The 21169-nt window shown below is 41.9% G+C and overlaps 1 protein-coding gene across 3 annotated transcripts in view; it reads right to left on the bottom strand.

Annotated features, from left to right (window-relative positions):
* CACNB2 (calcium voltage-gated channel auxiliary subunit beta 2) overlaps positions 1-21169 on the bottom strand; it is a 445465-nt gene that overhangs the window by 218700 nt on the left and 205596 nt on the right. The gene's annotated exons all lie outside the window — the stretch shown is intronic.

Genomic DNA, 21169 nt, shown 5'->3' with positions numbered 1-21169 from the left:
TTATTCGAATATCGTCAGGCTCCTTCACTTAGGAATTGTCCAAGGCTGTTTCCATGCTACAACAGCAGAGTTGAATACTTGTGACAGAGACCGTGTGTCACATCAAGGCTTAAATCTTTCCTCTTCGGTCCTGCACAGAGAAGGTGTATCAATATCTGGTGCAGAGCAACCAGACTTCCATGCGTTGCAGGTGGGAGTCTAACTTGGCACAGTCACGTATGAGACTTAGCAGAATGTGGCAACTGCAATGAGGTTTACCTCACATCAGTCAGAATGGCCATCATTAATAAATGCCACAAATAACAAGTGCTGGAGAGGATGTGGAGAAAAGGGAGCCTCTTATAATCTTGATGGGCATGTTAATTGGTACAACCACTATGGAGGTTCCTTAAAAAACAAAGTATAGAATTACCACATGATCCAGCAATCCCATTCCAGGGCATCTATCCGGACATCTATAATTTGAAAAGATACTGGCGGAATGCCCGTCGTGGCTCAGAGGTTAATGAATCTGACTAGGAACCATGAGGTTGTGGGTTCGACTCCTGGCCTTGCTCAGAGGGTTAAGGATCCAGCGTTGCCATGAGATGTAGTGTAGATGCCAGATGTGGCTCGGATCCAGCGTTGCTGTGGCTCTGGCATAACTGGTGGCTACAGCTCTAATTAGACCCCTAGCCTGGGAACTTCCATATGCTGCAGGTGCAGCCCTAAAAAAGACAAAAAAAGAAAAAAAAAAAGAAAGAAAAGATACTTGTACCTCAGTGTTCACTGCAGCACTATTTACAATAGCTCAAATGTAAAAACAACCTAAACGTTCATTGACAGAGGAATGGATTAAGAATATGGGATACACACACAATGGAATACTACTCTGCCATAAAAAAGAATGAAATAATGCCATGTGTAGCAACATGGAAACACCTAGAGATTCTCACACTAAGTGAAGTAAGTCAGATAGAGAAAGGCTTATGATATCACTTATACATGGAATCTAAAAAACGATCCAAATGAACTTATTTACAAAACAGAAACAAACTCCCAGTCTTTGAAAACAAATTTATGGTTACCAAAGGGGAAGGGCATAGGGATGAATTAGGAGTTTGGGATTAACACATACACACTGCTATGTATAAAATACATAACTAACAAGGACCGACTGTATAGCACAAGGAACTCTACTCAATATTCCGTAATAACCTATAAGGGAAAAGAATCTGAAAAAGAATGGATATGTTTATATGTATAAATGAATCATTGCTGTACACCCGAAACTAACACAACATTGTAAAACAACTATGCTTTGATAAAATTTCAAAAAAATTAAACAAAATGCAGTGCAGTGGTAGATACGCATGCCTATTAACTGGCGCTTCGTTCCTCTATATGGACCCAGAGAAACCCCCACACAGTCATGTGTGCACAGGGTGTTCCTAGCAACACAGGGGTGATAAAAACCAACCTCAAGGCACAGCAACAGAAAAGTGGATAAACAAAGGTGGAGACACCATTCAGCACTAAAAGTGAATGAATTCTAAGTAACTACGTGGATAACTCTCCACAGACATAAGGTTGCTAGAAAAAGGCAAGCTGCAGAACCCTAATTCCTTAGGAACCTGTGATATGATAGGTTCTGCAGTTTGAAACTACCCAAAAATATATACTTTATGTAGGTGTTACAAGGGTGAACATAAACATGAAAGCAAGTAACAAATACTACAGAACAGTGGTTCCATCTGGATAGGAGAACATTTGGAAGGTTAATGGGGAGAGAGGGCAACTCCATGAATGATATTTTCTTTTTTTCTTTCTTTTGGTCTTTTGGTCTTTTTAGGGCTACACCCGAGGCATTTGAAAGTGCCCAGACTAGGGGTCCAATCGGAGCTGCAGCTGCTGGCCTACATCACAGCCACAGCCACGCGGGATCTGGGCTGCATCTGCGACCTACACCACAACTCACAGCAATGCTGAATCCTTAACCCACTGAGCGAGGCCAGGGATCAAACCCGCGTCCTCATGGATGCTAGTCAGGTTCACTAACTCCTGAGCCACGACAGGAACTCCTGAATGGTACTTCCTTTCTTTCTTTCTTTTTCTTTTTCTGGAGCCAAGAGAGGTTGAGTGCAAGGCCAAGCAAGGAGAATAGTAGCTTATGTTCAAAAACCTGAACGTGGTATTTTTTTTCTTAAAGCAGGTTGTATCTACACCCTTGGGCATTATATTGCTGTCTATGCTATTTTGTTTTTAATTTTGAAATGAAAAAAAATTTAATAGTTTCTCTTTTTCGTTCTTTTTTTTAAAAATTTCAAACCCTTGTGCTGAGGGCTGATTTTGCAATAGATCACAGCGAGGGACCTGTTCTACTCTTTGTGAAGCCCTGAGCTGTCTATGCTAGATTGTATTCTGAAAAAGCTCATGACAAAGACATGAATTAGGAAAAACAGTGAAGAGAATCATGATATAAAAAGCACCCAATCATTATATAGACCTTAAAATGACATATGATATGGCAGGATCTTTGAGAGTAAGGAAAAGAATGAAAGCAGACTGCCAATTTTTTTTTTCCACAATAATCACTCCGCTGTCAAAAACATTTAGGAAAAACATTGTAGAGAAACATAAAAATGCTACTTACAGTGAAGTCCGGGTAGTGGTTTGGAGCATTTTAAACTGCTCCTTTTAAAAAGCTTAGTATTTTTTAAAACTCTACAATAGGCTTGTATTACTTTTCCAACCTCAAGAAAAGTTTTCTTAAGCATCTAACAGGCAATCAAGGATTTTCTATCTTTCTAGGGAAATTAGACTCCTCTGTTTAACTCAGTAATTGCTGTGGATTAGGATATTTTATGTCTCTGTAAGGGCAGATATTAATTTGTAGAAAACTGATAGAAATGCAAATGATAAGCAATGAGACCCTACTGTATAGTACAGGAAACTATATCCCATCACTTGTGATAGAACATGATAGAAGACAATATGAGAAAAAGAATGTATATATATGTATGACTGGTACAACATTGTAAATCAACTATATTGAAAATGCGAAAAAGAAATGCAAATGATTTTGTGCAGCAGAAACGCTAATCATTTCTGTCTTGCAGAAAAGATAACCTCCCCAAATTATGATTTTATTGCTCTGTAGTACATTAACCAGTTTTGTATCTAATTTAGCAATCTTAGCCTAGTATTTCTTCTTTCCATGGCTATACATATGTTTCTCCCATAATCTTCTTTTTTTAAAATTATAGTTGGTTTAAGGGTCTAATCTCCAACATATACAAACAACTCATACAACTCAACAATGACAACAAAAACAGCCCCATCAAAAAGTAGACAAAAGACCTAAATAGACATTTCTCCAAAGAAGACACATGGAGAGCCACAAGGCACATGAAAAGATGCTCAACTCACTAATTAGAGAAATGCAAATCAAAACGACAATGAGGTACCACCTCACACTGGTCAGAATGGCCATCACTAATAAGTCTACAAATAACAAATGCTGGAGAGGGTATGGAGAAAAGGGAACCCTTCTATACTGCTGGTGGGAATGTAAATTGGTGCAACCACTATGGAAAACAGTATGGAGGTACCTCAGAAAACCATATGATCCAGCAATCCCACCCCTGGGCATATATCTGGACAAAATGATAATTCTCCCATAATCTTTTTTGCTTTTTTTTTTTTTTAAATTTAAGGGCTGCATGTTCACCATATGGAAGTTTCCAGGTTAGGGGTCAAACTGGAGCTGCAGCTACAGGTCTATGACGTAGGTCATGACAACACAGGATACTTAACCCACTGAGTGAAGCCAGGGATCAAACCTGCATCCTCATGGATTCTAGTTGGGTTTGCTACTGCTGAGCCACAATGGGAATTTCCTCCCATATTCTTTTTAAAAGGCTTTACCATCCTGCTGGTTCTCTCAATGAATTAGAGAGAATTCAATTCTCTCAATGAATTTGGTCTTTTTAGGGCCGCGCCCATGGCACACAGAAGTTCCAGGCTAGGGGTTGAATCAGAGCCATAGCTGCCAGCCTGCACCACAGCCACAGCAATGCCAGATCCAAGCTGCGTCTGTGACCCACACCATAGCTCACGGCAATGCTGGATTCTTTTTTTTTTTTTTTTGTCTTTTTGCCTTTTCTAGGGCCGCTCCTGAGGCATATGGAGGTTCCCAGGCTAGGGGTCGAATCGGAGCTGTAGCCACTGGCCTACACCAGAGCCACAGCAACGTGGGATCCGAGCCACGTCTGCAACCTACACCACAGCTCACGGCAACGCCGGATCGTTAACCCACTGAGCAAGGGCAGGGACTGAACCCGTAACCTCATGGTTCCTAGTCGGATTCGTTAACCACTGCGCCATGACGGGAACTCCGCTGCTATGGCAATGCTGGATTCTTAAGCCACTGAGCGAGGCCAGGGATCGAACCTGCATCCTCATGGATACTAGTCAGTTTCGTTTCTGCTGAGCCTGGAAGGGAACTACTTAAAAAAAGTCTTTAATTTAGCACATATTTATTCTCTATTTGAGAGAAAGAGCCTGAAAATTATACTCAGACACCAGCTTTCAATTTGAAACATCGTTTCTTTTCTGACAATGGCATATATGATAGCTAGTTATCCAAGTCCAGGCCCACATTAATTTATGCCACTTAAATTTTAAAAATGCTTAACCAATGTGGATTTTAGGCAAAATCCACTGAATAAGAGAAGGATGCGGATGGAATTCTGAATGGACCACCCAGGGATTTCAATGCCTTTCCAAGTGCTTATTAAAAAACTCTCCAATACTCTCCAAAACCATATTTTCTTGCTCCAGGTATATCATTCTTTTCACATATCCACTAGCACTTTTTCCTTGCTTTCAAAATAGGATTGAGGGATATTTTCTTGAGATCTCTGGGAAGAGGCTAAAAAGAACAGTTGAAGAAGAGACGTTCAGGAAGACGTGTAGGTGTCGATGATGAATATACTATTAAGAATGAAAACCAGGGAGTTCCCATTGTGGCTCAGTGGGTTGCAAAATCGACTAGTATCCATGAGGACGTGGGTTTGATCCCTGGCCTCGCTCAGTGGGTTAAGGATCCAGCATTGCTGTGAGTTGTGGTGTAGGTTGCAAATGCAGCTCGGATCCCGCATCGCTGTTACTCTGGTGCAGGCCTGCAGCGGCAGCTCTAATTCAACCCCTAGCCTGGAAACCTCCATCTGCTGCGGGTGCAGCCCTAAAAAGCCAAAAAAAGAAAAAAAAAGAAAAAAGAAAAATAGGCGTGGGGATAGTTGAGGTACAAATTTCTGGGAGTAATTGTGAACCATTTCTCCAGTTACAATGTGTTTTCATTGTCGAGAACTGGAAAATAAAGCTGGAACGACAACAACAAAAATAAAACAAAACCGAACAGCAACACTATCCTTGTCACCCCTCAGGTTCCCAGACTGTAAAAAGGAGGTAAGGCTCCAAAAGATAATTATTAGGATGACACAAACATCTAGCCTGTATCAGAGATGCCAAAGAAAGATGAGTTTTCCTTGCAGCAACTCAATGGTTCTCAATTGGGGGTGATTCCCCCCCCCCCCCACAGGGGATATTGAGCAATGACTAGGGACATTTGTGATTGCCGCAGGGGGAGGGATGGATAGTTTGCTGCCACCTGGAAGTAGAAGCCAAGGATGCTCCAATGCGGTCCCCCCCACCGCCTCCCCGCAAAACAAAGAATTATCCAGCTCAATACGGCAGCAGTGCTGAGTCTGACTCACTTGAAGGTGCCCTTCATGCCAACACCTTTGATGTGAAGTACTTGAAATTATAACCCGAGAGGACAAGCTATGAAATGCCAATCATATCAAGACCCAGTCCAGGTTGCCTCAAAGTGGGAGGGGGGGCTGGAGAGGCAAAGGGGAGAGAGAGGAGAACTCTGACTTCGCAGGATCTCAGAAGCAGCCAGTGGGAGCTCAGCCAAGAGCCCGGTTATTCTATGCTTCTCTACAGGAGGAGCCCACAGGGACCTCCAATTTCAGATGGAAAGACCTGAGGTTTCTGCAGTCCCCACTGGCATGCACACTCCTGAAGCTTTGCCTTAAACTTGCTTCCAACCCCCTTCTAACCGCACCCCCAACTTGACCTCCATGTCTTTTGGCAAAGAAACTGTGAAAAAGAGCTTAATGAAAATGACATTATAAGGAGAGAACTCCTCGAGGGCTATTTTTAAAACTAAAGTTGCATGCTCGTTAATCTGCCAAGAGAAGGGTTCTTTTTTCATTGTTGTATTTGTATTCAGAATTGTTATTGTCTGTCTCTGCACACAGAAAAGGACACCAATATCCTCATTCTGGACAATGTGCCCAAATGTTGTTTTAAACTTTAAAACAGCAGCAGACCTTTCGAGATGAGGAGGTGGTGGCCAAATTATAAATATGTTTTGTTGCCAGGAGACAAAAGAAAAAAATCCAGAATTTTGGAGGTCACGTATTTCAAATGGTCACTCCAGACTCCAAAGTTCAGACTGTTTACCTAAACAGGCAGGGATGGTAAAAAAAATTCCTTTGCTCACACCCCAGTTTAAGAACGTATGCTATCCAGAGTATCATCCTTGATTACAAAAGGCCATGATATGTGTATAAATATGGATAATTATAGCATGTATTAACCAGACAGTGAATCATAATAGCAAAACAAATCTCTGGCGTGTGTTTAGACTCTCAGCCTCACATGTGTTTTTGGTAAATAACAGCCAAACATGTCCTTTTCTCAAGAAGTAAAAATAGGAAACAATTTCAAATGTCATAGCAAAAAAAAAAAAAAAAAAAGGCAAAAAAAAATCCACCCCAAAACAAAAACATAATGAAAATAGTCATATCCACAAGTGAGTTTTCTTTCCATCAAAGAAGCTGTTACTAATAATTTTTTTTTAACTTCATGGGACAATTCCAACAGAGCTATTGGTTATTGATTGAGAAAACTAAAACCAAGAGCAAAGTAATTTTGCCCCAAAGCTATACTATTTAACCGAAATAATTGCACTACTGAACTTCCTTCTTCCTACTAAGTATCCCGTTATCAAACTTGCCCCCAACTCATCAAGGTGCAGAGGAAGGGAGAATCTTCATTTAAAGCAGTCTCTCTCTTTTCATTTTATAAAAACTCAGCTGAGTTTTGCCCCTCTTTTCCCCTTGATAAAAATAGCTGTCTTTTTTTTCTTTTTTTAACATATTGTGGGCTTTGTCATTAGTTAAGAATTTACAAGGACTAAACAACCTTCTTTTTGAGATGTGTTAATTTCTTTTTTATATAATGATTTTTATTTTTTCCTTTATCACTGGTTTACAGCGTTCTGTCAATTTTCTACTGTACAGCAAGGTGACCCAGTTACACATACAGGTATATATTCTTTTTTCTCACATGATCATGCTCCATCACAAGTGACCAGACATAGTTCCCAGTGCTATACAGCAGGATTCCATTGCTTATTGAGACTTGTTAATTTAAAAAATATATATATGTATTACAACAAACCAACTACAAGAACCGAAAGGCTCGCTCTCCTGCACTGCCCCTCCCCCATTTCCCCCAGGACTATATAAGATAGACTTGAGAATACACTTGAGTATGGTTATTAATGAAAAGCCACAGTAATTTCACCCAAGTCAAAGCTGTCACTTTGAACAATTCTAGGAAGAATGGAAGGAGGAGAGGGTGTTTTGCAGGGCCCTTTGACCTTTTTGTCCCCCCATGGATCAGTTCCATTGGAAATTTGACCGTGAAAGGTACAGTCTGTAATTTTCTGGTACTTGCAAGTTGCATTTAACAAGGTAAAATGCTTTCTGTATCAGTAAATGTCTTTCTACGGTTAATTGTAAAAGAAAAGCTGTTAGCATTGTTTACAGTGGCCAAGGTATGGAAGCAACCTCAGTGTCCACCAACAGATAAATGGATGAAGAAGATGTAGTACATATAGGCAATGGAATACTACTCAGTCATAAAAAAGAATGGAATTTTGCCATTTATAGCAACAGGGATGGACTTGGAGGACATTATTATTCTAAGTGAAATAAGTCAGACAAGAGAAAGACAAATACTGTGTGATAGCACTTTTACCTAGAATCTAAAAAATGCAACAAACTAGTGAATACAACAACAAAAAAGAAACAGACTCACAGATACAGAGAACCAACTAGTGGTTACCAGTGGGAAGGGAGAGGTTGGGGGAGGTACAATATAGGGGTGAGTGAGTGGGAGGTACACACAGGCCCAAGGATGTACTGAACAATATGGGGAATACAGCCAATATTTTGTAATAACTGTAAATAGAAATTAACCTTTAAAATGGCATACATTTTAAGGAGTTGCACTGTGGCTCAGCAGGTTAAGAATCCGACATAGTGCCTGTGAGGATGCGGGTTCAATCCCTGGCCTCACTAAGCGGGTTGAAGATCTAGCACTGCTGCAAGCTGCAGCATAAGTTGCAGATGCAGCTCAGATCCAGTGTTGCTGTGGCTGTGGTGTAGGCCTGCAGCTGCAACTCTGATTAAATCCCTGGCCCAGGGAAACTTCCACATGCCACAGGTGCAGACTTAAACAAAAAAAAAAAAAAAAGTATAAATTTTAAAAAAATTCAGAGGAAAAAAAAGAAAAAATGCTAAATATCATCTACAGTAGTTGAATGGATCTATGAAGTCAATGTATTATGCCTAAAGCTTCAATACTTCCCCTTAATACAACTGTCACTGAATTATTCACTGTGAGGTGTGTTCTGGGGGATTAGGAAGGTTATATTAAGTGTTGGTTTTTGCCACTGTTTTGCGATCTCCCCTTTTGTCCCATTCCCCAGTCCTATTCTCCCAGCCCTTCTTTATCTTGCTCTCTTAAGGGTTTTCCTTCTTAAACTTTCATTTCTCTCCTGTGTTGAAGGAATGAGTATTTTCTACTCCTGGACTCCCTTCTCTCAGTTTCTGTGAGGTGTGTTCCTAAATATTCTTGCCTCTGAGTTTCAGGCTCTTGCAGGAGATGCCAACAAGAATCTTCCCTATGACTTTTCAGGGGGCTTCTTGAAACCTTACCTGCTTGCACAAAAACTACCGATTCTTCCCCTACATGGCAGTCTTTCACACTATAGTGAGAGTCACGATCCCTTCCTGTGACCCAGACCAAAAACCCATCAGCAAGCCCTATCTGCTCTAGCAGCCAGCCTTTATGACCTCTCTCATGACCTCTCTTTGCAAAAGCCCCTAACTGCCTGTAGGGTTGCTTTCTGAGCTCCACAGAGCACCCAAAGTGGTCTTGTTAAAGCAGAGGTTCGCTTCTCTCGCTCTGCTGCTTACAATCTCCTAAGAGCTTCTCACGGCAACTGATAAAACCATCGTGTGCAGGGCCTGGCAAGGACTGGCTCCCGGCCACATCCCCGTCCTCACGTTCCCTTGCTTTGCTCAGTCACTGCCACGTGACAGCCACCCTGGCCTCCCTTCTGCCCAAAGACCCTGCCAAGCATGTGCCTATGTCAGGGCTCTGCACCTGCTCTTCATCTGCTCAGAACTTTTCCTGTTGACACCAGCCTGGCTGCTTCCTTTTCACACCATTCAGGTCTCACCTCGAAACTCATCTCCTTGAAGAAGCCCTGACCTCCAGGACCAAGGTGGGATTACTCTCCATCATGTCACCCTATTTGACTTTCTTTTTCTTTTTTTAAACATTTTTATTGAAGTAGAGTTGATTTACAAGGTTGTGATAATTTCTCTTGTACAAAGTGATTCAGTAATACGCGGACACACATCCATCCTCTTTCAGATTCACTTCCCACATAGATGATCACAGAAAATTGGGTCGAGTTCCCCGGGTTTATATATCAGATCCCTGTTGCCCGATCATTCCATGTACCTCAGTGTGCAACTGCCAATCCCAAGCCCCCAGGCTGCCCAAAGGCGGCCCACAGCACCTTATACATTGATTTCTATACCATGTTTGCCTTCACATTAAGATGGGTTAGAATTTATGGCTTGTCAACCATGCCAGTTTCAGCTTTAATGTCACTACCATGGACACGCTCTCTTATTGCTGTTAGAGTCACCATCTGGCCCTCAGTCCAGTAAAACCTGGAAGGACACACAGTCAAGCGGAGAGTGCACCAGCCTCAGAGTCAGGAGAACTGAGTGAGCTCCCACTCTGCCGTCATTAACTGGTTAAGCTACTTGCTATACCTGAGACTCAGCGTCTTACCATGCAAAAAGAGGCTGTTCAACTAGTCACTCGAGATAGAGTTTAATTCCTGGGTCCCACCATTAACAATTCTAAACTTATTATACTATTAAACATGTTGGATGAAAAAGACTTAATGCAGGGCTCTCGGAGCTACCGGCTACAATCTCCAGGACATTCACAATCAATTAGGTTAAAAAAAAATTGGTCAGAATAACAGGTACTTACATAGTTAACTGAATTTTCACCTGGTTTTTTATTTAAAGTAAAGCTGTTGACAGAGTAAGTCCTAGAATTACACCTGATAGTTAGCTGTGTCTGCATTTGATTACATAATACATACCCAGATGGAGTCTGTGCAAACACTTTAAGTATTAAATATTGAATTACTTTAATGATTTATGTGAATATTCATTAAAAAGAACCTCTAATTCTTTATTTAAAAATTCCAGCTTTACTAAAAGAGTGAAATCATGCCAATTGCAGCAACATGGGTGGACCTCGAGATGATCATACTAAGTGAAGTAAATAAGAGAAAAGTAAATATATTTTATTGCTTACATGTGGAATCTAAAAAAAAAAAAGATACAAGTGAACTTACTTACAAAACAGACACAGGCCCTCAGACATAGAAAGTGGGGAGGGATAAAGTAGGAGTTTGGGATTAACAGATATACACGACTGTAAATAAAAGAGATAAGCAACAAGGACCAACTTGCATAGCACAGGGAACTCTACTCAATACTTTGTAATAACCTATAAGGGAAAAGAATCTGAAAAAGAATAGATATATGTGTGTATAAATGAATCCCTTTGCAGGACACCTGAAACTAACATGATATTATAAATGGACTTCGACAAGAAAATTCAAGCTTTACTGATATAAAACTGACATAAAATCATAAGCTATTTAAAGTGTCCATCTTGGGGATCTGATATACATGCACTTTTTTACTGAAATTTAGTTGACATAGAATACTTTGTTAGCGTCAGGTGGACCACATAGCAATTTGATATTTGTATGCATTATGAAATGATTACTACCATACGTCCAGTAACTATCTGCTCCCGTATAAAATTATTACAATGTTACTGGCCATGCTGTATTTTCCATCCTAGGGGATTATTATTTTATAATTGGAGGTTTGTTCCTCTTCACCCCCTTCGCCTATCCCCCCTCCCACCCCCTGCCCACAACCCCCACTGCCACCCACTGGCAACCACTAGTTTGTTCTCTGTGAGTCTGTTTTTGTTTTGTTATATATTTTTTGTTTTTAAAATGCCACATATAAGTGAAATCACACAGTCATTGTCTTTCTCTGCTTGACTTATTCCACTTAACATAATACCTTCTATAGCGTTCCATCCATCATGTCACAAATGGCAAGATTTCTTTTTTGTTCTGTTTTCTTACGGCTGATTAATCCTCCATTGTATATATATACATACACCACATCTTTTGTTTATCCATTTGTCTACCAGTGGTTGCCAAGGTTGCAAACCATTTCACTGCAGCATTATTTACAATAGCCATACCTGTTGTCAAAGGATTCTTGCCCCATCTGACAGCCCCTGGCAACCACCACTCTACTCTCTGATGAACCTCAAGGTTTTATTTTTTTAATTTTTATTTAATTAATTTATTTATTTTTTGTCTTTTTGCCTTTTTCTAGGGCTGCTCCCGTGGCACATGGAGGTTCCCAGGTTCCGCCGGCCTACACCAGAGCCACAGCAACGAGGGATCTGAGCCGAGTCTGTAACCTTCACACAGCTCACGGCAACGCCGGGATCATTAACCCACTGAGCAAGGGCAGGGATCGAACCTGCAACTTCATGGTTCCTAGTCAGATTCGTGAACCACTGTACCACAACGGGAACTCCGAACCTCAAGGTTTTAAAAGCATGAATTCAAATATTCAGTACAACAGACTATAATAAAAAGAGAGGAGTTTCCTGGTGGTTCAGCAGGTTAAGGATCTGGTATTGCCACTGCAGTGACTTGGGTTGCTGCTGTGGCGTGAATTCGATTCCTAGCCCCAGAACCTCCACATGCCACAGGGAAGGCCAAAACAAACAAACAAACAAAAACAAAAAAATGATAAAGAAAATAGATCAGAGCAATGAATTCCTACTGTATAGCACAGGGAACTATATCCAATCTCTTGGTGTAGAACATGATAGAGGATATGGTATGAGAAAAACAATGTATCTATATCTACGACTGGGTCAACATGCCGTGCAGCAGAAATTGGCACAACACTGTAAATCAAGTATATTCTAATTTTCAAAAATTAAAAATGTTCTGTATTACCTTATATTGGATAAACCGTACTTGGTAAAGGAAATTTAAATAAAGTAATTAAAAAAACAGATCTGCGGAAACATTGAATTTAGGATAAAGGTATTACAAAAAAGAATATATTGGACGGCTAAAAATAAGATATGCACTAAAATGTAATGGTTCTTACCAGGTGAGTCATTTTACTAATTCTCCAATGAATTGTGAAATGAATCCTACTTTCTAGATGTACAGTTTATGTAAATCACCAAAATGCAATTGTCTACTCCCTGATTTTGACCACAAACATGTATTTTTTTAAGCTGACATCGCTCCCACTCCACGATTTTTATAATAAAAGGTGATTTAGGAGAACTCCAAGGAAAAAAATGGTTCCAACCACATTTCAAAACCACTATAGGCATGATTCATCATGTGCCGTTTTGAGAAGCAAAAACTTGAGACTGATTGTTTCGTTTGTGGAACTTTGGGATGTATTACCAGCAGAATCCTTCATGTTGTATTTATTTATTTATTTTTACTTTTTTTTGGTCTTTTTATGGCCACACCTGCGGAAATGCTAGGCGAGGGGTCAAATCGGAGCTGTGAGCCACTGGCCTACATCAGAGCCACAGTAACACCAGATCTGAGTGGCGCTTGCGACCTACACCACAGCTCACAGCAATATGCCGGATCCTTAACCCACTGAGCGAGGCCAGGGATTGAACCCATGTCTTCATGGATACTATTCAGTTTATTACTGCTGGGCTGCAATGGGAACTCCTAGAACCTTTCTTGTTTTAAGATGTGAACAACTGCCTGGCACTTTTTTGGGCAAACGTTTTTCCCTGAGTGTTTATCATTCTTTTTTGTAATACAGCTGTGTATCCACATCAATTGTATCTGGTCCTAAATGGCTCAGAATACACACATTTAATCTAAATGTATCCTGGACCACAGCTGAGTGATGAAAGGATTAGGGAGGCAGTTACAATAAACATAAAATCTCTGCAAGTGAATGAAAGACGATGGAAGTCTGCCACAAGTGAAAACTGGAAAATATTTGCATCTGTGGATCTGGCCTCTTAACCTCTTGCAGGACGCACGCTCCCCAGGTCAGTGGTTCTCAAAGTGGGGTCTGAGGACCCTGTGACCATCTCAGAAGGACTGTGACGTCAGAATTATTTTCTGAGTATCAGATGAAAAACTGGAGAAACTGCAGAAGTGAGTATTTGGGAGATGTGAAGGATTTTATGTTTCCTTATGCTATCAAATGAGATCATATAACATAGATCTCGCTCTTCAGCATATGGAAGTTCCCAGGCTAGGACTTGAGTTGGACCTGCAACTGTAGGCCCACGCCATAGCAATACCAAATCCGAGCTGCATCTGTGACCTACGCTGCAGCTTGCAGCAATACCAGATTCTTTACGCACTGAGCAAGGCCAAGGATTGAACCTGCATCCTCACCGAGACAGTGTTGGGTTCTTAACCTGTCAAGCCACTCCGGGAACTCCATATATCATAGATGTCCACCGTAGGGTCTGTTCTATACAAATATGTCAGGAGCCCTGCAGCTTGCCTAACCCTGCTAGCAGGGCAATTCTTCACCGAACCCCAGATCTATGTCTATTTCAGTGTAAGGAGAGTCTCATTAGGATAAATGTCATGGAATTCTACACTGGCCTTTTAAAATGTTTATTTATTTAGGGCTGCACCCGCAACATATGGAAGTTCCCAGGCTAGGGGTCAAATAAGAGCTATAGCTGCTAGCCTACGCCACAGCAATGCCAGATCCGAGCCGTGTCTGTGACCTGTACCACAGCTCGTGGCAATGCCGGATCCTTTTTTTTTTTTTTTTTGGTCTTTAGGGCTGCACCCGTGATATATGGAAGTTCCCAGGCTAGGGGTAGAATCAAAGCTGCATCTACTGAACTATGCCACAGCAACACCAGATAATGCCGTATCCTTAATCCACTGAGTGAGGCCAGGGACTGAACCTGTGTCCTCACGGATAGCAGTTGCTTTTGTCAGCCCTGAGCCATGACAGCAACTCCATGGCCTTTTTAAAAAATTGAAGTATAAGAGTTCCCGTCGTGGCACAGCAGAAACGAATCCGACTAGGAAACATGAGGTTGCGGGTTCTATCCCTGGCCTTGCTCAGTGGGTTAAGGATCCGGTGTTGCCATGAACTGTGGTGTAGGTCTCAGACATGGCTCGGATCTGGTGTTGCTGTGGCTCTGGCGTAGGCCGTCAGCTACAGCTCCGATTAGACCCCTAGCCTGGGAACCTCCATATGATGCGGGTGCGGCCCTAAAATGACAAAAGACAAAAATAAAAATTGAAGTATAGTTGATTGACAATATTGTATTAGTTTTAAGCACACAGTACAGTGATTAATTTTTTATGATTATATTCTATTATACTTTATCATAAGGCATTGAATATAGTTCCCTGTGTTATACAGTAAATCCCTGTTGCTTATCTATTTTAGGTATCATAGTTTGTGTCTTTTAATCCCATGCTCCTAATTTGTCCCTCCGCCCCCCCTCCCCTTTGGTAACCATAAGCTTGTTTTCTATGTCTCTGAGTCTGTTTCTGTTCTGTATATAGATTCACGTGTACTATTTTTCAGATTCCACATATAAGTGATAGATATCTATGTTTCTCTTTGTCTTACTCCACTAAGTATAATATTCTCTAGGCCCTTCCATGTTGCTGCAGTAGTTCATCCTTTTAAAAGAATGGCTGAGGAGTTTCCATCATGGCGCAGTGGTTAATGAATCCGACTAGGAACCTTGAAGTTGCGGGTTCAATCCCTGGCCTTGCCCAGTGGGTTGAGGATCCGGCGTTGCCGTGAGCTGTGGTGGAGGTTGCAGAAGTGGCTTAGATCCCGCTTTGCTGTGGCTATGGCTCTGATTCGACCTCTAGCCTGGGAATCTCCATATGCCGCAGGAGCGGCCCTAGAAAAGGCAAAAAGAAAAAAAAAAGAATAGCTGAGTAATATTCCATCGTGTATATGGACCACATCTTCTTTATCCATTCCTCTGTTGATGGACATTAGGTTGCTTCCATGTCTTGGCTAGTGTGTAAATAGTGCTGCAATGAAGAGTGGGGTGCATGTGCCTTTTCAAATTAAGAGGTTTTTTTTTTTTTTTTTTTTTTAGGATATATAACCCTTGTATTCAGGGTGACAGAACAAGCTGTTTGTTTCAGAAGTCCGAAGCTTTGACGATGTGTATTGAGACCCGTAGTAGAACTCCTTTAGAGTATGTATAGACTGACTTTATAAGTGTAACTTCAGCGTAAGTATTCTTCGGTATAACAGTGCTTAGCCTGGAGCGATGATGCATATGGTACATAAGTGGATAAACCAGGCCCAAAGTACGCAGTAAATGCTCCCACTTGCCTGACACCAGTGTTCTCAGCCTTGTTACAAAGTGGAATCCCTGGGGACCTTTTAGTTATCCTGATGCCTGAATCTCACCCCCTGAGATTCTGACTTAATTGGTCTGAGATGCAACTTGGGCAGGTGCAGTTTGAAAAGCTCCCCAGGCAATTCCAATGTGTGGCCAAAATAGGAAACAACTGCTTTAAGACCATGTCAATTCTTCCGTTTTCTCCGCTGCCTTCAGAGTTCATTGTCCAGTTGTTGAACCTCAGATCCCCATAGCTCTTGAATTTACACCAGGGGACCTAGCGTCTGATGCCTTTTAGCATCCTGAGATGGTTGTGTGGAGGTTGCCCTGACACACCTTGTCTCAGGTGTCTTAGATCTTGTTAGGTTTTCTTTTCAGATCTGGCTACAGAGTCTCACTTCACAGAAAGTTCTTTTTCCTATTCAGTCCTGTTTCCAGCCTTCTAATCTGCTTCTAGCACTTTTTTTGGGGGGGAGGTCTTTTTAGGGCTGCACCTGCAGCATATCGAGGTTCCCAGGCTAGGAGTTGAAATGGAGCTGTAGCCCTACACCACACCCACAGCAACATCAGATCTGAGCCGCATCTGTGACCTATGCCACAGCTCAGGGCAACGCAGGATGCTTAATCCACTGAGTGAGGGCAGGGATCAAACCTGCATCCTCATGGATGCTAATCAGATTCGTTTCTGCTGAGCCACGATGGGAACTCCAGCTTCCAGCACTTCGGATCCACCCTTAACTCCCATGCTGCCTTCTCCTGCATCTCTGACACACGTGCCCTGTGCCCCAAAGCCTCAAACTAGCCCTGCTGGTCCCCACTCAGCCCTGGTTCCACAGACCCCAGCCTGCTGAGCCCTGCTGATGGACAAGCAGAAGTCAGTGAACTTCTTAAACTTCTGCCCTTGGCAGAGCGCAGGCATGAATATGATCATTAAAAACACTGCTGGGGCAATTTAGTATTTCCAGATGTGCATATTACCACAAGATAGCAGTGAAGATATTCTGGAGACCAAAGAAATCAATCAAAAGAGAATTATGTTGTTTTTATGATGAACATGTAATGGATATACTTAGAAAAAAACATGTTCTTTATGTAACTGGCATGCTCTTTTGTGGTCATTTGAGCTGGACTCTGAAATCTGCAGGTGCTGTGGAATAACATGAGAACAAATTTCAAGGCCTGATCCCAAATGGAACACATCAGGAATGTTCTAGAATATCATTTTTTAATATAGGCTTCAAGGAAGGGTGGCCAATGAAAATGCTTTTAAAAAGCACTACTTTCTACTCCGTAATTAACATGAAGAAGTAATTGAAATGTATTCCATGGTTAGAGGAGTCAGCTGCCATGTTTCAAAGAAAGATGGGGATATCTTTTTTTTCTTTTTCTGGCCACCCTGTGGCATATGGAGTTCCTGTGCCAGAGATCAGATCCAAGCCACTGCTGGGACTTACACCACAGCTGTGGCACTGCCAGATGCTTAACTCACTGTGCTGGGCCGGGGATCCGAACCTGCATCTTGGTGCTGCAGAGACATAGCCAATCCCATTTCATCAGAGCAAGAACTCCAAGCTGTGTTTCTTTTCTCTCTCTCTTTCTCTCTTTTTTTTTTTTTTTTTTTTGGACCATACCCACGGCATATGGAGGTTCCAAGGTTAAAGGGCAAATCAGAGCTGTAGCTGCCAGCCTACACCACAGTCACAGCCACACCCGGATCCTTAATCCACTGAGCAAGGCCAGGGGTCGAACTTATGTCCTCAAGGATGGCAGTCAGATTCATTTCCACTGAGCCATGATGCGAGCTTCTCAAGCTGTGTTTCTTAAGCCTCAAATGGGATCTGGTTTACTTGCAGTGGGTAATCTAATGCATTCAGAGGGAGTCCCATCCCACCCTTTCCCTGGACAATAACACCACAGAGCTTCTGCTCTTGGCTCTTCTTGCATAAGTGACCAAGAAAAAGCAGATCTGGGTCAACAGCAAATGCACTTTTTTTTTTTCTTTTTTTCTTCCACACCTGCAGCATATGGAAATTCACAGGCTAGGGGTTGAATTGTAGCTTCAGCTGCCGGCCTACACCACAGCCATGGCAACATTGGATCTGAACCCCCTCTGTGACCTAGGCCACGGCTTGTGGCAACGTAGGATCCTTAACCCACTGAGAGAAGCCAGGGATCAAACCCCTATTCTCACATTCTCACAGAGACAACAGTGGGTCCTTAAACCCACTGAGCCACAACAGGAACTCTGGCAAGCACACTTTCGATACCCAAGAGTGATCCAAGACAGGATGGAATGTGATTTTGGTTTCAAAGCTCCGTTTACTTTGGAGAAAGGCTTTCCATTACCTATTTATTTTTGATTTCCGCATTTAACTTGAGGTAGCATTGATGAAAATTCTGTGTCATTCATTCCTAAACTCACCATTCAACTCCTTTTCTCTTTTCTTCAACTGATTTTTTTTTCTTTCCATTTCAGCATCACAGTTTCTCCTATCTCCTCCTGTTAATGTATCTTAAAAATTGAAATCAGAGAGTTCCCTGGTGGGCTAGTGGTTAGGATTTTCCACCTGCATTGTGGTAGCCTCGGTTCAAACCTTGGTCTGGGAACTGAGACCCCACATTAAGCTGCAGTGTGCAGGCCATGGCCAAAAAAAAAAAAAAAAAAAAAAAAAAAACTTGCACAGGCGTGAAGACAGCTGAACTTAGCATCAGGAAAACTAGGCTGGAGGCTTATTTCTTCTGCTTAATAGTCTTGTGACTTAAGACTAGTGACTTTCCTCTATGGGTCTCAGTTTCTGCTCCTAAACAGTACACATTCTGGCATGGCCATGAAATTTGTGGGGTGCAGCACAAAATGAAAATCGGGTGCCCTCTGTTCAAAATTATGAAGAATTTCAGGAAAGCACTGACAGAATATCAATCCAAAGGCAGGATCTTTCTAAATAAGCATAGGTGGCATTCCCCTTGTGGCTCAGTGGTAACAAATCTGACTAGTATCCACAAGGCACAGGTTTGATCCCTGGCATTGCAGGGAGCTGTGGTGTAGGTTGCAGACACAGCTCAGATCCTGCACTGCTATGGCTGTGGCCTAGGCCAGCAGCTGCTGCTCCAATTCAATCCCTGGACTGGGAACTTCCATATGCTGCAGGTGCGGCCCTAAAAAGCAAAATAAATAAGTGAATAAATGAATACATAATAAATAAATAAATAAGCAAGCAAGCACAGGTGGCATGCCTGGCTCTAACTGCACATCTTTCATGAGGCTGGTGTGAAGAATACATGACTTAACACACGTAAAGTACTAAACACAGTGTCTGGGACACATAAGTTCCCAGTCAACATGACCTATTTAAAAAATATTATTTCTGGAGCTTCCTGGTGGCCTAGTGGTTAAAGGCCCAGCATATTCACTGCTGTGGTCTGGGTCACTGCTGTGGTATGGTTTTGGTCCCTGGCCCAGAAACTTTTGTATGCTGTGGGCACAGGCAAAAAAATTAAAAAATTTAAAAACCATAAAAAATGTTATTTCTGGGAGTTCCGGTCATGGCACAGTGGAAATGAATCTGACTAGTATCCATGAGGATGTGGGTTTGACCCCTGGCCCTGCTCAGCGGGTTGGGGATTCAGCGTTGCCATGAGCTGTGGTGTATAGGCTGCAGACATGGCTTGGATCCAGCGTTGCTATGGCTGTGGGGTGGGCCAGCAGCTGTAGCTCCAATTTGACCCCTAGCCTGGGAATTTCCATATGCCCTAAAAAGCAAAACAAAAAAAAAAAAATTTTTTTTGTTGCTCTTCATTCCTCTCTCCAATTGGCTTACGTATTTCTGCCTGAATATTCCTTTATCATGGCCATCTATTCATTCAATAAGTCTTGTGATGGTGATGACAGTCACGTTTCTGCTCTAGGGGCTGGACCTCCTCCCTTGGACTCCTTGGGCAGAGGCCAACCCATATCATAAGACTCAATTCAAGCTTCTTGTCTTTTCAGAAGATCTCTGATCTTCTCAGAGAGAACGGCCCTTCACGGTCCGTTGCACAGCCCTCTGTCGGAGCACCAGGCCCCTCTGTATAGGCAAACAGTGATCTGAGACGCCTTCCTTCCCATAAATCGGTGGCGTGTCACGAGAAGAAACTCTGTCCACTCGTATTAGTATGACTGTGGTCTAACACGTAGACGGTGCCTAGTAAACACATGGTGAATGAATGGATGAATGAATGACCTACAAGCGACCTACTAGTCAGCTAGAGTAGTAGCCTAGATTTGATTCACTCATCTCCCCTGCCAATTACATCCACCCCATTCTCAATTAGACGTATAAAATGGGATTTTTTTCCCTCCCCTTGTATATGCTGTATTGTATATTTCCCTACATGGTGCCACTGTGCAAAACTGTTCTATCTGTTGTCTCTCGGCAGGCTACTGCTGGTGGGTAATGTGTCCTTTTCTGTAAATGGCTTTAAGACAGAGGTCACTGGATGGAGGCTGTCTCATTTTGATGTATTCAAAGAACTGTAATTGTATGGGGACTCCTTAGAACAGTGCTGAAAGAAACTCACTACTATCGGTTTCTGGGGAGAAAAATAAAAGGAAAGCGAAGTCGATTAGCAACATGCAGCTTCCTAGCTTTCTGCTTCCAAGTTCAGTATAGTTACTGAAAATAATGACATCTTTTCATTACGACATTCTAAGTAAGTAAATTTTCTGGTATGAAAAGTCACTTCCGCCACATGTGCGTTTTCCAAGGAGGAAGGGGGAGGGAGTGGGATGGATGGGGAGTTTGGGGTTAATAGATGCAAACTATTCCATTTAGAATGGATAAGCAAAGAGGTCCTGCTGTACAGCACAGGGAACTATATCCAGTCTCTTGGGATAGACCGTGATGGAAGAGAATATGAGAAAGGAAATGTACATACAGGTATGACTGCCTCGCTTTGCTGTACAGCAGAAATTGGCACAACATTGGAAAACAACTATGTTAATACAGTTTTATTAAACTAAATTTAATAAAAAAATTTAAAAAGTCACTCCCCTCATGTGCTGAAAAATATCCTGGTTAGATGTGTTCCAATGTTTATAATCTCCAATTCCATATGTTCTTATATGAAATATATGGAAACCCAGCATACCTTTTCTTGATGACTGGGGTCCATAGTTATAAACATTAATTATTACACTATGATTGAGGTGGAGGGTTCTTCCCAGAGCTGTTGGGAAATACCCTATTCTTTTGACCTTTTAAAGGGGAAGTTACATGGGTGTTACATTTCATAAGTTTATGACTAC

Source organism: Phacochoerus africanus, chromosome 12, assembly GCF_016906955.1.
Source record: "Phacochoerus africanus isolate WHEZ1 chromosome 12, ROS_Pafr_v1, whole genome shotgun sequence".
Taxonomy (NCBI): Eukaryota; Metazoa; Chordata; class Mammalia; order Artiodactyla; family Suidae; genus Phacochoerus; species Phacochoerus africanus.
Note: the sequence above shows the minus strand (reverse complement) of the source record. Positions and strands in the feature narration are given on the sequence as shown.